This window comes from Phyllostomus discolor, chromosome 2 (assembly GCF_004126475.2).
Source record: "Phyllostomus discolor isolate MPI-MPIP mPhyDis1 chromosome 2, mPhyDis1.pri.v3, whole genome shotgun sequence".
NCBI lineage: Eukaryota > Metazoa > Chordata > Mammalia > Chiroptera > Phyllostomidae > Phyllostomus > Phyllostomus discolor.
In genome coordinates this window covers 61,831,467-61,845,790 of record NC_040904.2, presented here as the reverse complement: position 1 = coordinate 61,845,790, position 14,324 = coordinate 61,831,467, and the positions used below count along the sequence as shown (strand labels likewise).

The 14,324-nt window shown below is 38.6% G+C and overlaps 1 pseudogene; it reads left to right on the top strand.

Annotated features, from left to right (window-relative positions):
- Positions 1–12,371: 12,371 nt before the first annotated feature.
- LOC114488168 lies at positions 12,372–13,264 on the top strand (annotated as a pseudogene).
- Positions 13,265–14,324: the final 1,060 nt, after the last annotated feature.

Below are 14,324 nucleotides of genomic sequence, written 5' to 3'. Positions count from 1 at the left end.
TGGTAGGCATAAAATAGATGGGGAGAGGCCAAAAATGCTCTAGAAAACAGAATTCAAAGAACTTATATGTACAACCCATGGACATAAATTGGGGGGTGGGGGAAATGCTGGAGGGTTGGGAGGTACAGTGTGGAGGGGTGATTAAGGGGGCAAAAGTGGGAAAACTGTAATAGCATAATCAATAAAATATACTTAAAAATAAAAAAATAAACAAGCAGAACAGAAACAGACTCATAGATACAAACAATGTTTTGATGGTTGCCAGATGGGAGGAAGGTTGGGGGGAAGGTGAAAAAAGTGAAGGGTTTTAGGATGTGGGCATCTTTAGGGGTAGGTCATTCATTCTTCTGCCCACCAACACATCCTTGGCACACAAAAGATAAGAACATTTGAACACTTAGCAGACTAAACTAAGCACACAGAAAAATCTAATGAACAATCAATAATGAAAATCTTCTCTGAAGTGATGCATTTACCTAACACCAGAAGCTGGAAGAGGCAAGGAAAGAGGTTGTTTTTAAAACAGCTTTCTGATAGCTACATATTAGTTTGCCTGCTATGGTCCTATCAAGGAGAAGTTAAAAACATTAATAATAAATGGATTTCTTTATGTTATAAAAAAAGGTGAAGGAGTTAAAAAGTACAAATTGGTATTACAGTTACAGAATAGTCATGGGGATGTAAAGTACAGCATAGGGAATAGAGTAGCCATAGGACTTAAAGGCATGACCCATGGACATGGACAATGGTGTGGCTATTGCCTGAAGGAGTGGGATGGGGCTAGGTGGAGGGGATGAAGGGAAAATTTGGGACAACTAGAATAGCATAAATAATAAAATATAATAAAAAAGAGATTAAAATTATTTGAACCAAAATGCATCTAACTATGCCAAATCATGCATTAGGATACAAATTATTCAATAAATATCTTAATGCACACAAATATCACACTGTAGTAAAAAGAAAAGTTTCTGAGAAATGTAATTTGTGTTCAGAGATTCACAGTATGTGTTGTACAATTACTATGCATCATATACAGGAAAAAGCACTGGATCACTAAAATATTCACTACTGAGCTCAAACATATTCCTTCAAGATAATTAAAGTTAATCCCTACTTTTAATTAAATGAGATCATCACAGGTCTCTTTTGAACTATTTCCATACTAAAATAAGAAGGTAAGTCTTTTCAGGATAGAGTGGTTTTACTAACACCAAAGTGAATGAAGACTTTCAACAATTTTTTATATCATGATATGAAGAAGAGAAAGTAAAATCCAAGACTAGTTTATCCATGTTTTACATTTATTGATATTATAAGGAGGTTGTCTTAATCAAATAGGGCTACCAGTACCACAAATTGGGTAGTTTAAAACAGTAGAAATGTGTTCTCTCACATTGTTGAGGCTAGAAGCCTGAAATCAAGGTATTGGCAGGGCCTCACTCCCTCTGGAGCCTCTAGAAGCACACCCGTACTTGCCTCCTTCAGATTCTGGTAGCCCTGGGTATTCTCTGGTGTGTGACAGACAACATAGCTCCAAACCCTGCTTCTATTTCACGTCACCATCACCCCTATCTCTCTCTTCTCTTCTTATCAGGACACCAGTCCAGTTGGATTAAGGGCCCACCCTACTTTCATATGATCTTATTTTAACTTAACTAATGAGCTCTGCAATGACCCTATTTTCAAATAAAATCACATTCTAAGGTACAAGGGGTTAGAACTTCAAAATATCTTTTCAAGGACGTGATTCAACCCGTAACAGAGAGCTATCAACATAACACATTTGTTTCCCACATGAATTCTGAACTAACTGAGAAATCTAAGCAGAAGTTAAATGGTGAGTAAAATGCCACTTTCACTGACGATAAAGTTCATTTTGGAGAATCTGACATATCTGAAGGTAGAAGATGTTCCTAGTGCTAGATACTGAAGTTACATTCACTTATTTATTCAGTCACAAACAGTGTTGGATTCACACAGATCTCTTCATGTGATTGCTTGCTCATGAAGGACATGCAGCATGCAGGAGCAGAGCAAAATGCATTCTCTACGCACTCAGGCTGGTTAGTGCAATAAGCCAGGCAGTGAAAGACAAATATCATATGGTCTCACCTATAAATGGAACCTCATCAACAAAACAAACAAGCAAGGAAAATATAACCAGAGACATTGAAATTAAGAACAAACTGACTAACCAGAAGGGAGGTGGGAGGGGATAATGGAGGGAGAAGGCAGAAGGGTCATCAAGGAACATGTAGAAAGGACCCATGGACAAAGCCAAACGGGTGTAGGAAGGAGAGGGGGAGGTAGGAATGAGTGGGGTGGGGGGTAGTAGGGGGGGAGAAATGGTGACAACTGTACTTAAATAACAATAAAAAAGAGAAAATTAATTAATCAATTAATTAATTAGTTAAACTATATAAAGGTAAAGTTCTGTTTTGTGAGTTTAGGGAAAACACCAAAATGTCTGCCTTGTGCTCAAATCCAATTACAGTGGAAATGTTACTGCTCTGATGCTATGAAGTATATAGATATTATTTTTCTTTAAACATTTACATAACACAGATTCTGATCATTACTAAATTTGTAAACAACACTTAGTTGAGAAAAGGAGGTGGCAAAAGGCTGTCTTGCTTCATTACAGTGGAATAATATTTAGTCATCTTGTTGGTTTAAACATAAGACAGGCAGTTCACACAGGTCTTCATCTTAAAAATGACATGAATTATATTCTAATTGTTCCCTAACTGCATATTTTCCATTGTAATCATAGGTTTAGACACAAATGAAAACTATGCACAAACGTCTCTCAGGTTGCTCAAGCATTGCAGTCAACATGGTGCGTGGACTAGGCTCAGCTGCCCACGAAGAGGAGCCTGCTAGGTCCATATCTACATGCCGACACCTGGCATAGTTCCTGGTGATGAATGAACAAATGAACAGATCATTTATGGGAGAACTGATCAGCCTATCAAATCAGTCATCCATGAGTTAAAAAGTTTGTTGTAAAATTTCATTTCCAAGCCAGCCATTTTTCTATTACAAAATTTTTCCTTGGTTCTAATGTTGGCAGTCTGAACAGCCCATTAAAAAAAGCAAATTTTGAATTCATTTCTTCAACAACATTTATCAAATGCTTTTTCCTGAGTTAGGCATTTTGGGTACAGTAGCAGTGGGGAACTAACCCTGTGAAACATATGATCATCTAAGGAGAAAAAGTGTGTTCGAACAATCACCCACGCATACAGTTAGGAACCGTGATAAGTGCATTTGAAGAAGCTCTGAGAGTGTGTGACAAGGACACATGATTTAGTCTGAGGAGTCAAAGAAGTCTTTGACATGAAGGTGACTTTTGAGTTGAGATTAGAAAAAAAAATGATTAGGAATTCAGTAAAGTTAGGAATTTGGGAGATTTGTATTTCTGGGGAGAAAAGAGCATGAACATGGGCCTGGGGTGGAAGGGAGAATGGAATATTGAAGGAATTGAAAGAAAGTCAGTATGGCTGGAGGAGCTTAAGCAATGAAGGAGAAAGACTGGGCCTAGATGAGACTGGAAGGCTTGGCTGGAGGACTGTGAGCAGGTTGTGTCAATGCTATTAAGGGGCATGTTATGTTTTAAGTCTAGATAACAGGATCATATCTGTTGCACAGTTGTTCCAGAAACCTGTTGTATGCAAAAGCTTGGCCAGTGAAAGTCTTCTACCGGAGATTTGGCAACTCTTCAGGTGGGAAAGGGAGCTAGCTAATGGCGTCTGACCTCTTAACACAGCCTCTTCCTGGTACACAGATAAAAAAGCTCTTACCATCAGCTAGCAGAAACTCACCTGGGAATGTATACTCAATGCACACACTTAGGGGTGGCACCCAGAGTTTGTCATAATCATGGAGTCATGACACCACCAGCAATCACAAGTGAAATTCATAGTTTTACAGTCCTGCTATGAAATTATTTTTACTTCCAAATAATTTAAAAAATTTTTCTCTTTGCTACATAAACTGAGATTAATGAGAATGTACTTTTAATATGTTTAATTTATAGAACCACAGAATTTAAGCATGAGATTCTACTATGATCCTCAGGGTCTCCTATGACTTTGCTGTCTAAAATGTGATCCAGAAGCCAACAGTATCAGTATCATCTAAGAACATATTAAAAAGTCAGAACCTCAGAATCTCGGCCCCCACTGAGACCTACTGAATCAGAGTCTGTATTTTAATAGGATCTCCATATGATAAAATTTTTAGAAGTATTGCCTTAGAACTTTATTCACATTTTGTATAGAAAGCTCCATATGAATAATTGAAATGGTTAAGTAGTATGATGTTTTTGTTCAGTATCACTAAATGGAATATTCTGCCCTTTCAATGTGTACCTATTTATTACTGTGTTATAAGAGTCAAGCTGGAAAAGCTTTGTAAATTGACATTTTAAAAGTTTCCTATTTCTCAAACTTTTCTTCTCCCTTACCTTCAGTAGACACATTATTTACACATACTCATTTAAAATGCACTGTGTAGTTTATGTGAACGTATTTAATGTCTCCCTGGAAGAGGGGGTAATATTACTTCTGGAGCCATACATTGAACAGTGTATTTATGATAGAAATAAAAAAAGTCATAAATAGAAAAGGTCTTGAACATGAGAGGGCTCATTTCCATTCATCTTAGGGACAGATGGCTATTTTATAAAGGAAAATTTGTTAATATTATTTTTAATTTGGCAAAGGAAAGTCCCAGAACTTGGGCTGGGGCAGATTTTGAGTAAAAAAAAAATTAAGATATGTCATATCAAAATGAATGGGGATTTGTTATCTTGGTACTTGTATATGTGTTCTATTTGCTATTATAGCAAATTATTTTTTTAAGATTTTTATTTATTTATTTTTAGAGAGAGAAGGGAGGGAGATAGAGAGAGAGAGAGAGAGAGAGAGAGAGAGAGAGAAACATCAATGTGTGGTTGCTGGGGGTCATGGCCTGCAACCCAGGAATGTACCCTGTCTGGGAATTGAACCTGCGATGCTTTGGTTCGCAGCCCCCGCTCAATCCACTGAGCTACACCAGCCGGGGTATAGCAAATTATTATTTTTTTAAATGAAAAGTTAATGGCTTAAAACAACACAAATGTATCATCTTATAGTTCTGTAAAGTAGAAAGCCAACACAGGTCTTAGAAAACTAAAGTCAAGATGTCAGAAGGACTGAGTCTCTATCTGGAGATTTGAGGGGAGAATGCATTTTCTTGCCTTTTCCAGCTTTTAGAGGCACCAGTATTTCTTGGTTGTGGCCCCTTCCATCTTCAAAGCCAGCAATGGTTGCTGTCTCCCTCTTCACTTTTAAGGACCCTGTGATTATGTTGGATCCACCTGATTAATTCCAGATCTCCTCTTTTTAAAATTTTTTTAGTTTCACCTTAGGATGTTTTTATTCACTGGAGAGAGAGGGAGGGGGAGAGGGTGAAAGAGAAAGAGAGAGAGACACACACACACACACACACACACTGATGTTAGAAATTTGCAACCTAAATTCCCCTTTGTCATGTAACATAGCATATTCACAGGTTCTGAGAATTAAAACATGGACATCCTGGAGGGACCATTACTCTGCTTACCACAGCCCTTGCAGGGAGGAGTGATGCCATGGCATGGGAGAAGAGTAGAAAATGGATTCTAGGGAGAGATAAGGGTTGGGCAGTCCCTGCACAGGGAAACAGGCTGTGTTCTCCTGAGAAAGAGACCCAAGTGAGAGTTTCCCTAGAGTGAGGATTGATTGTCAATGAGACTTTGAAGCTGATTTTTATTGTGGTTTTTGATATCCCACTTTGCATTGATTCCTGTTCTGCGCATTTCTGCATTTCTCCATTAAGCCCTAACATTTCATGAAAAGTCTGTTACTTAAGGCAGCTTTTTGTGATAAAGAAAGAGGATTGGTGAAGCTATTTTCATGAAGCCTGGAGTAAAGCCAATCTCGTAGAGAACAGCTGCAGGAAGAAGATGATTAAAAGTGAGTGAAGCCAGGAACAGAAATTCACAGCAAAGGATGATGGGAGGTTACCTATCATTCCCATACCTGCCACTCACAATGTTCAGAAGAAGTGGGCCTATATGGAAGTTCATTTCAGTTAGATGGAAGTGATCATTAATGTAACCAATACAGGAAAGTTTCCTCACATCCATTTGGCTGTGAGATACAAACACAAATAACATGTGCTTTTTTTTAATCTGAAGGAGAAAATTGACAAGCAAATGCCTGTAATAGGACCTAGTACATATATGCAAGCTGCATTTGAGAGCACAGGGAGAAAATTCCAAAGCAGATTGCACATACATGCCAAGGAAGGCTTTCTAGGAATAATGTTTGAAGATTGCATGGAAATATGGCTAGGAGTATATGTGTACATGGAGGGAGGAGTAGTACATTTCAGAAAGAGCAAATAGCAATGTGTAAAAACGTGCAGTCCTAACAGAGATATTGGAGGTGTACACCAATTTTATCTTTGTCACCCATTAATCCTTTCTCGGTTTGGTCACAGTGATATAGGGTTCCTACTCCTTTGAAAATGAATCCCATCTGATCCCATCCACTCTGCCACCTAAGGGTCTCTCTGCTGCATCAGTTTCCTTTCTCCCACTCAAGTCTTCACTCTTTTCCTAACTTCAGATCCTTCTTTTCTATACTTAAACACACTCTCTAATATCTCTTATGTTTAATAGTTTTGTAATATCACCTCCATCCCTACCTCTCCATTCTGCTCCTTCTTCCTCTCTCTTTCCTTCCCAGCCCAACTTCCTGACAATTCTCTACAAACCACTATACACTAGTCTTGTCTACTTTCTAACATCCCCTTTACCTCTAATTCTTGGCTGAGTTCCGAATACTCCCTGCAGACCTGCGTAAAACTGCTTTCTCTGAAGACACCAACTTTTTTGTTGAAATCAAATACTGTTTTTCAGTCCTTGCAGGGTAAGTGGAGGCAGTCTGGCTTCCTCACCCAGGTGTCTGGGTAGCTAAGGGAAGCAGTTGTTCCTATAGCCTTGAAGGGGCCTGATAACCAGTGTTCTCATAGTCTTGAGACTGGGTCCAATAAACTGTTCCCATAATGTGAAGTGGGTTTGCATGCACAGAATTATGTTATGTTGTTATGTTCTGGCATCTTGCCAGCTTTGTTCTCTTCTAGTACTTAAACAGGTAGGGACTCCCTGCTGGGGGAGATGATGATGAGAGACATGCAAGCGGACAGCTGCCATGATGGGTGCCACACTGGGGAGCAGGGGCCACGACATGAGACATGCAGATAGACACGCAGCTTGCAGTGTGCATGGCTCGCCCACCCATGAATACAGGCACGCTAGACATTCCAAAGGCTCCGTGAATATTTTTCTGTCTGCACGAATACCATGGACTTGCCTGGCCTTGAAGGGTGGCAACACAGTCATTAATTTTCTAAATTCTCAGACTTGTCTGACAAGGTTGCTAATTTCCCTCTGAGAACACTCTTCCCCTCTCTTCACAGACGGTAAGATTCTGATCTCCCACCTGACCGGCCAAGCTTGCATCTCTCTTTTGATGTCCTCTTCCTCCAATTCTCCAATATTCTAGTGTATATCCATATTTTTTTATTTTAAAGGTTATTCAATGAAAGGGTTTTTTTGTTGAAAAAAATATTTGATGTGTGTCTTACAATTCATTGTAAAGATTAGGATTCAGTCTAAAAAGATTGCTTCAAGTATACAAGTATTGTTTCAGAGGATTGACATTGTGATTAGAAAAATAAGTGAAGTCTACAGAGATTACAGATAACAGTAATAAAGAATAGAGCATGAGAAATATGATAGTTTATGCTTGTTCCCATACACATTTTCTCCCAGACATTCCCACCACTGCTGTTCTAGGAAGGAAGATATGCCAACTTGATTTGGAAATGCAGTTCAAGCGTGGGAACAGTGCACTGTAGCACAGACAAGAGGGTAGAAAGCAACTGTGGTTATAAACTTCACTTTGAAATACTTAACGAGTAACAAAAGAATAATCAAAAGTAACATGCTAACAATATTTAAATACATCTGCTGTTTTATGATATTTTTAGCTAGGGGCAATTTTTTCTGAAAAAAAATTAAATTATCAACATCAAGTAAACTGCCATTTCTACTTCCTGTCCAATCATTGAGGCTGGTTTTCTAAAAGAGTAAATACCCTTTTAAAAAGTCATGGGTATTTTCCTTCTGCTATTGAGAAATATTTTACTACTTACAAGGCTCTATCACAGCCCTCTGCCCACACAAAATAATGGTTTTGAAGTAAGGATTCATTTTCTTAAGAAAAATAAAGTGCTCATGCAAACTAGCCAAAACCAATCTCTATCTACAGATTGAATAGATTAAATGGTTGGGGCCATGGGAAATGCAAAGCACCTGGCACTAGGAATTCACTATGAATGAAGGGACTCTGGGCTCGGGCAATACAGCAATAGTCTGATGGTGATAGTTATTTCACATATGCTAAAGAAACATGGTTTTGTAGATACATCCGTTTAGGTAGAGACACAATAGTCAAATGGTATATTAGCATTTACATTTTTATTTAAATTCTATGGAAATGTAGCCATCACACTAAAGATAAGTGGCATTTGCTTAATTGATGTGTGCCCCAAAATGCATTGCCAAATTACAATCATTTTGTAAAAGTCATCATTTTTTTAGTGTTTCAGATAAACATGCCTGCACTAAGCTGAATTCTGGGTCCCAGGCCCCAACTGAGCCAATGCCATGCACAGCCCAAATAATAGAATCAGTATCTCTTGCTTTAAAAAAATAAAAAAGAGGAAGAAAAAGGTCCTACATTAGTATGTTAGTTCTCATTACCTTAAAATAAGAGAAAGTTTCACTTAAAGAGGCAGAGTATGCCCTGGGGAAACTCTATCATACTATAGTTTAAAAAATGAAATTTAACTATTAAAAATGATTTGAAAACCATTCTTTTTTTGGTATTTAGTACCTAGGAAATGATATTACTTGAATGTACACAATGCAGAGGCTTGGGGAGAAAGAGGTTTAATTAGAAGTTCAGGTTTAGATAATGTATGTTTTAGGTATTTGTAGATTTCCATGTGGAATAGGTAGATATTAATTTTAGAACTTTTGTAGAGGTGTCATGAAACCCATGGAACTAAATGACATTACCTGCAAAGTGGATATACATAGAAAATGAAATAGATCTGGGCCAGACCAACTCAAGGTAAGGCAGAACTAGATCCTACAAAGACAACTGGGAAGGGTTGGCCAGTGAGACAGAAGTCATCAAGAGCAAGGAGGGTCATGGTGTGTAGGAAGAAAGCATCTCCAGAATACAGGAATGATCATTTGTGTCAGAAGTTATTCTGATGCCAAAAGCTGCTTATAGGTGAGGCAATACCAAGACTGAGAATTGACCACCAGATCTGGCCACATGAAGATCACTGGTAACCTTGAACAAACAATTCTTATGGAGAGAAAGAGACAAGCAGATTGGAGTGGGTTCAAGAGAGTGTGGGAAAATAGGGATTATAACAATGAGTAGACACAATTCTTTTTGAGAGGTTTGACTGTAAAGGGGAAAAGAGAAATGGAAAATAAAGATGAAAAAGACACAGAATCAAGGTATTTGTTCTTTTTCATCCTTTTTTTCTTTTTCTCTTCATTTTCTCTTTAATCATCACCCAAGGACATATTTTTTTCATTGCTTTTGGAAAAGGAGGGGGAGACAGCAAGAGAGAGAGAATGACATCAGCGTAAGAGAGAAACATCAAATGGGTGCCTTCTCATTCATGCTCCAACCAGGGATCAAACCCAAAACCTGGGTATGTGCCCTGACTGGGAATCACATCCACAACCTTTTGGTCTGTGGGACACTGCTCCAACCAACTGAGCCACATTGGCCAGGGTGAGTTTTTGTCCTTTTTTGTTTGTTCTTGTTTTTTTGTATAGAAGGGGGACAATTGCATTAGCCAAGTCTTCAAACAGGTGAGAGGTAATAAGAGGCCATAGTTGCTTTAGCACCAAGGGTGATCCATCGAGTGAACTACAGAGGAAAATACAGGGTACATGATTACAGACATAGGTCAGCAGATTGGTAATATTTTCCATGAAATTAGAAACAAGGCCAAGGCCATCAGTTAATAATGAGGAGGAATGTGGAGGTCTTGGAGGTTTTCATAGAGAAGCGAGTATCAAATAATTATGAAAGAGTAGAATAGAAGATTGAACTGACTCAGAGAAATCTCAAGGTCTCCCTTCTTAGGCTAGTCAGATGCCGACCCAGGAGATTCTCAGATTGATGAAATATCTTGGGGCCTTTTTGTAGCATTTCATTCCATTGCAACAAACTAGGAATTACAGTTTCTACTTTTCATGAAGAGCATTCAGCAGTACTAAGCTCCACAGTTTACCTTCTTCATTGCCCTACAGAATTTCAGGGTTTTAGCTTACTTCCACGAAAAATACAGACACATTTAAATTTATTTCTATGTGTTTAAGCCTATACTGATAAAGCAATTCCAGAAACAACCAAGGTGATTGAGTCATACCGAGGCACCCTGCTTCCCAGGATTGGCTGATTGAAATTACTGCCTTAGACAAAGTGTCCCATCTCTGACCCACAGTTGGCCTGGAATATGAAATAAGATATCAAATTATCATAGAGCCTCTCAAATGAGGAAATCATTCAATCTAATATGCCAAAATAATGATTATTTAAATTTGGATAATATTGGTGGCTTGTTACAACATTTCTAAGTGACCACCTCATACAAACCCAAAATAAAAGACAAAAATAAAATTTTTATTATCTGTATGTAGAAAAGGAAAAATATTTTTTCTGTTACCCTTCTTGGTTCTTGGCTGGATCCTTGTAACTACAGACAGATAGAAAAGCATACAAATGTATTTAATATAAGTTTTATGTGACCTGAGAGCTGTGATAAGAAAGTGAAAGCCAAAAAAGCAGTTAAATTGAAGTGTTTTTATGCTAAGATTGATGAAGAGTGATAACTTGTGGAAAAATGTTATAGGATTAAAATGGTGTAATCTATGTGTAGTAGACTGGGGAAACTTAGCAAAATCTGTTCACTCACTTTCAGAAATAAGGATACTCCCTCCCTCTGGGTATGGGGAGAAGCCTCTCACATGAGAGTCTCACGACTTGCTTCAGGGGAGAAGAGTGAAGAGGCCTTTTAGCACCTGCCATTTCTCAAAGTCCTTTAGCTTAAAACAACATGCCAAGGTGCCATATTTGGGGGCAGCGTGTTCTAAACATTATCAGTAACACCACTTTCCCTTTATTCCAGAGAAGCTTCAATAATCAAAATAACCCTGAGGTTGTGACATTACATGTGATTTTCAAAATATTTTAGGTTAAGAAACCAGAACAAATAGTTTCAAAAATGTAAAGTAAGAAAAACTTGATCAAAGTTTTCAGATATCATGAGTTATTTAAAGAAATACATTAATATCGAAAATACACTGACAGCATAAAATGAGAACAAACATTTTCTTAATTAATGGGAGTATAAATAATGTAACCTATGCAGAAAATTTCATGAAATGGTAAAATATGCAGCACCTGACTATTTGGTCAGGGGCACTGACCTCTTTTCCCTTAGACTATCAAACAAAAAAAAATTGACAACAGTCAATACAACAATAGCCATCAGTTGTAAATTAATCAAAATTATACCCATATTTTGTGTCAAGCAGGCAAAAATACATGCTTTTTGGTGTGCCACAGATTTTGTATTAGTTCATGTGTGCCATGAGATTAAAAAGGTTGAAAATTGCTGCACCAGAGAAACACTTGTGAAGGTCACAGTCCAAGGACGAAGGCCTACAGAAACACTGACACTTCACTGAAAGATTGTCACATGCTCCACCTCAGCCACATCATACCACATTCCCGCAGGGCTCCGGTCTAACAACAGCTCCACCTGTAAGCCCTGCATGGATAAGACTCTCTTTAAGGAGATGTCCTTAGGGAAGTCCAATGTCAAGCGGGAAAATAAAACAAGGACACGAAAGGAACTTGAAGCTTCTAGCACCTGTAGCTACATTAAAAATTAACATAAATCCTCATGCTAGAGTCCTGTTTACCTCAGTCCTAATCATTCATATATATCATATTCACCTTTCAACAACAGAAGTTACAAGGCCTGCTGAAGGCAAGAAAAAATACAGTCTGCAGGCCCAAAGGAAGCATTAGTATAAGACTGAGACATGGCACAGGTTTAGGATTATCAGATGGGGAGTTTAGAATAACTGTGATGAGCTTTTCCACACTACTTAGACAGGGATCCATACAGTGTCATACAGGGTTCCCATTGTAATTTAAAGAGAAATTATCACAATGTCCTGATACTTTGATGTCCTTCAAATGAAGGAGGAGGGTATCCTCACACTTCTTGCAGCAGGAACTCATGTAGGTGGCACATACCTTGACTTCAAAATGGAACAGTACATCTACAATAGGAAAAATGATGGCATGTCCATTATAAATCTGAAAAGAAGCTTCTGCTGGCAGCTCATGCCATTGTTGTCATTGAAAACCTGGCTAATGTCAGTGTCATATTGCCCAGGAATATTGGTCAGTGGGCTGTGCTGAAGTTTGTTGCTGCCACTGTAGTCACTGCTATTGCTGGCTGCTTCACTCCTGGAACCTGGAACCAGATCCAGGTAGCCTTATGGGAGCCAGGACTTCTAGTGGCTACTGATCCCAGGCTCACCACAAGCCTCTCACAGAGACTCAAGCTATCCCACCTACCATTGCTCTTTGTAACAGTCTCTTCTCCATACTATGTGGACACTGACATCCCATGCAACAACAAGGGAGTTCACTCAACAAGTCTAATGTGATGGATACTGGCCTGGGAAATCCTGTGCATGCACCAGACCATCACCTGTGAGCAGCCATGGCAAGTCATGCTTATCTCTACTTCTACAGAAACCCTGAAGAGGTTGGAAATGAAAGGCAGGCTGCTGCTGAAAAGGCCATGACCAAGAAGGAATTTCAGGGCAAATGGACTGCTCCAGCTTCTGAGTTTACTGCTCTTCAACACAAAGTCACAGACTCGTCTCAAGACCGGCAAGTGCCCTCTGTGCCAATTCAGCAGTTTCCTACTAAAGACTGGAGTGCCCAGCCCAGCCACTGAAGCCCAGTCCACAGCTTCCACTGTTCAAGCCATTCAGTGGGTAGGAACAACCACTGAGGGTCATAAGCTATTAAACAAAACATGGAAATAAGGTTGACACAAAAGAAATGGAATTATCTAGAGAATTTTTAATAAAATAAAATAACTAATTAATATGTTAAGAGCCCTCATGGAAAAATGGAAACATGCAAGAACAGAGGAGCAGTGTAAGTAGAGATGGAAAATCTAAGGAAGAATCAAAAGGGTATGCAAGAAATCAAAAACACTGTGACAGAAATGAAGAATGCCTTCTATAGACTCATCAGCAGACATGAGATGGCCAAGGAAAGAATCAGTGAGCTTGAAGATAAATCAATAGAAATGTAGTTTAAAAAATCGAAGGGTTGGAAGACATATTAAAAGCAATCTAGTATGTCTACTCATTTTCCTTCAAAAAAGTTGGATTAAAATTCATTCTCATTTTTATTAGATGCCAATAATGTAAATAATCATTTAACTCTTGCTTTCAAGACTATTGTAAATAGAAACAAATAATTTTAACACAACTAGCATAGAAAAAATAACTTCAGGCATTTAAATACCATTTGGCCTCTAAAGAGCAATGCAACATAAGTTACATACATTTAATATTTTTTCTCCTCTCAGCCTAGCTATTTCCTCATTGCTTAGAATTCTGAGCCCCCATTGTTCTGGCATTTGTCACCTGGAAGGTTTTTCCCACTTGTCTTCTCCTTTAGTGGGGGATTGGGGAGGGAGGGCACTAGCATTTGTTGCATGCCTACCAAGCACTACACTGAAATTGGTGCTTTACCTGTTATTTTAAAACCTTTTCCCTGTAGTATAACATACACAGCAAAGCACAATTCTTCTGTACATGTGTTACATATTTTCATATGTAGAACTCGCTGAATTTTCACAAAGTGAACACACTCGAGTAACCAGCACCAAAGCAAGAAGTAAAACATTACAAGCACCCAGAAGCCCCCTGCACCTCCTTCCAGTCATTAATCCCTGGCCCCTGCAAGAGTAACCATGATCCTGACTTCTGCTAGCACGGGTTCGTTTTGCCTGTTTTTGTGCTTTATATAAATGGTATGTGTGGCATTTAATCTTCACCATAACTCAGCAAGAAGGAGCTGCAATTAGCGCTC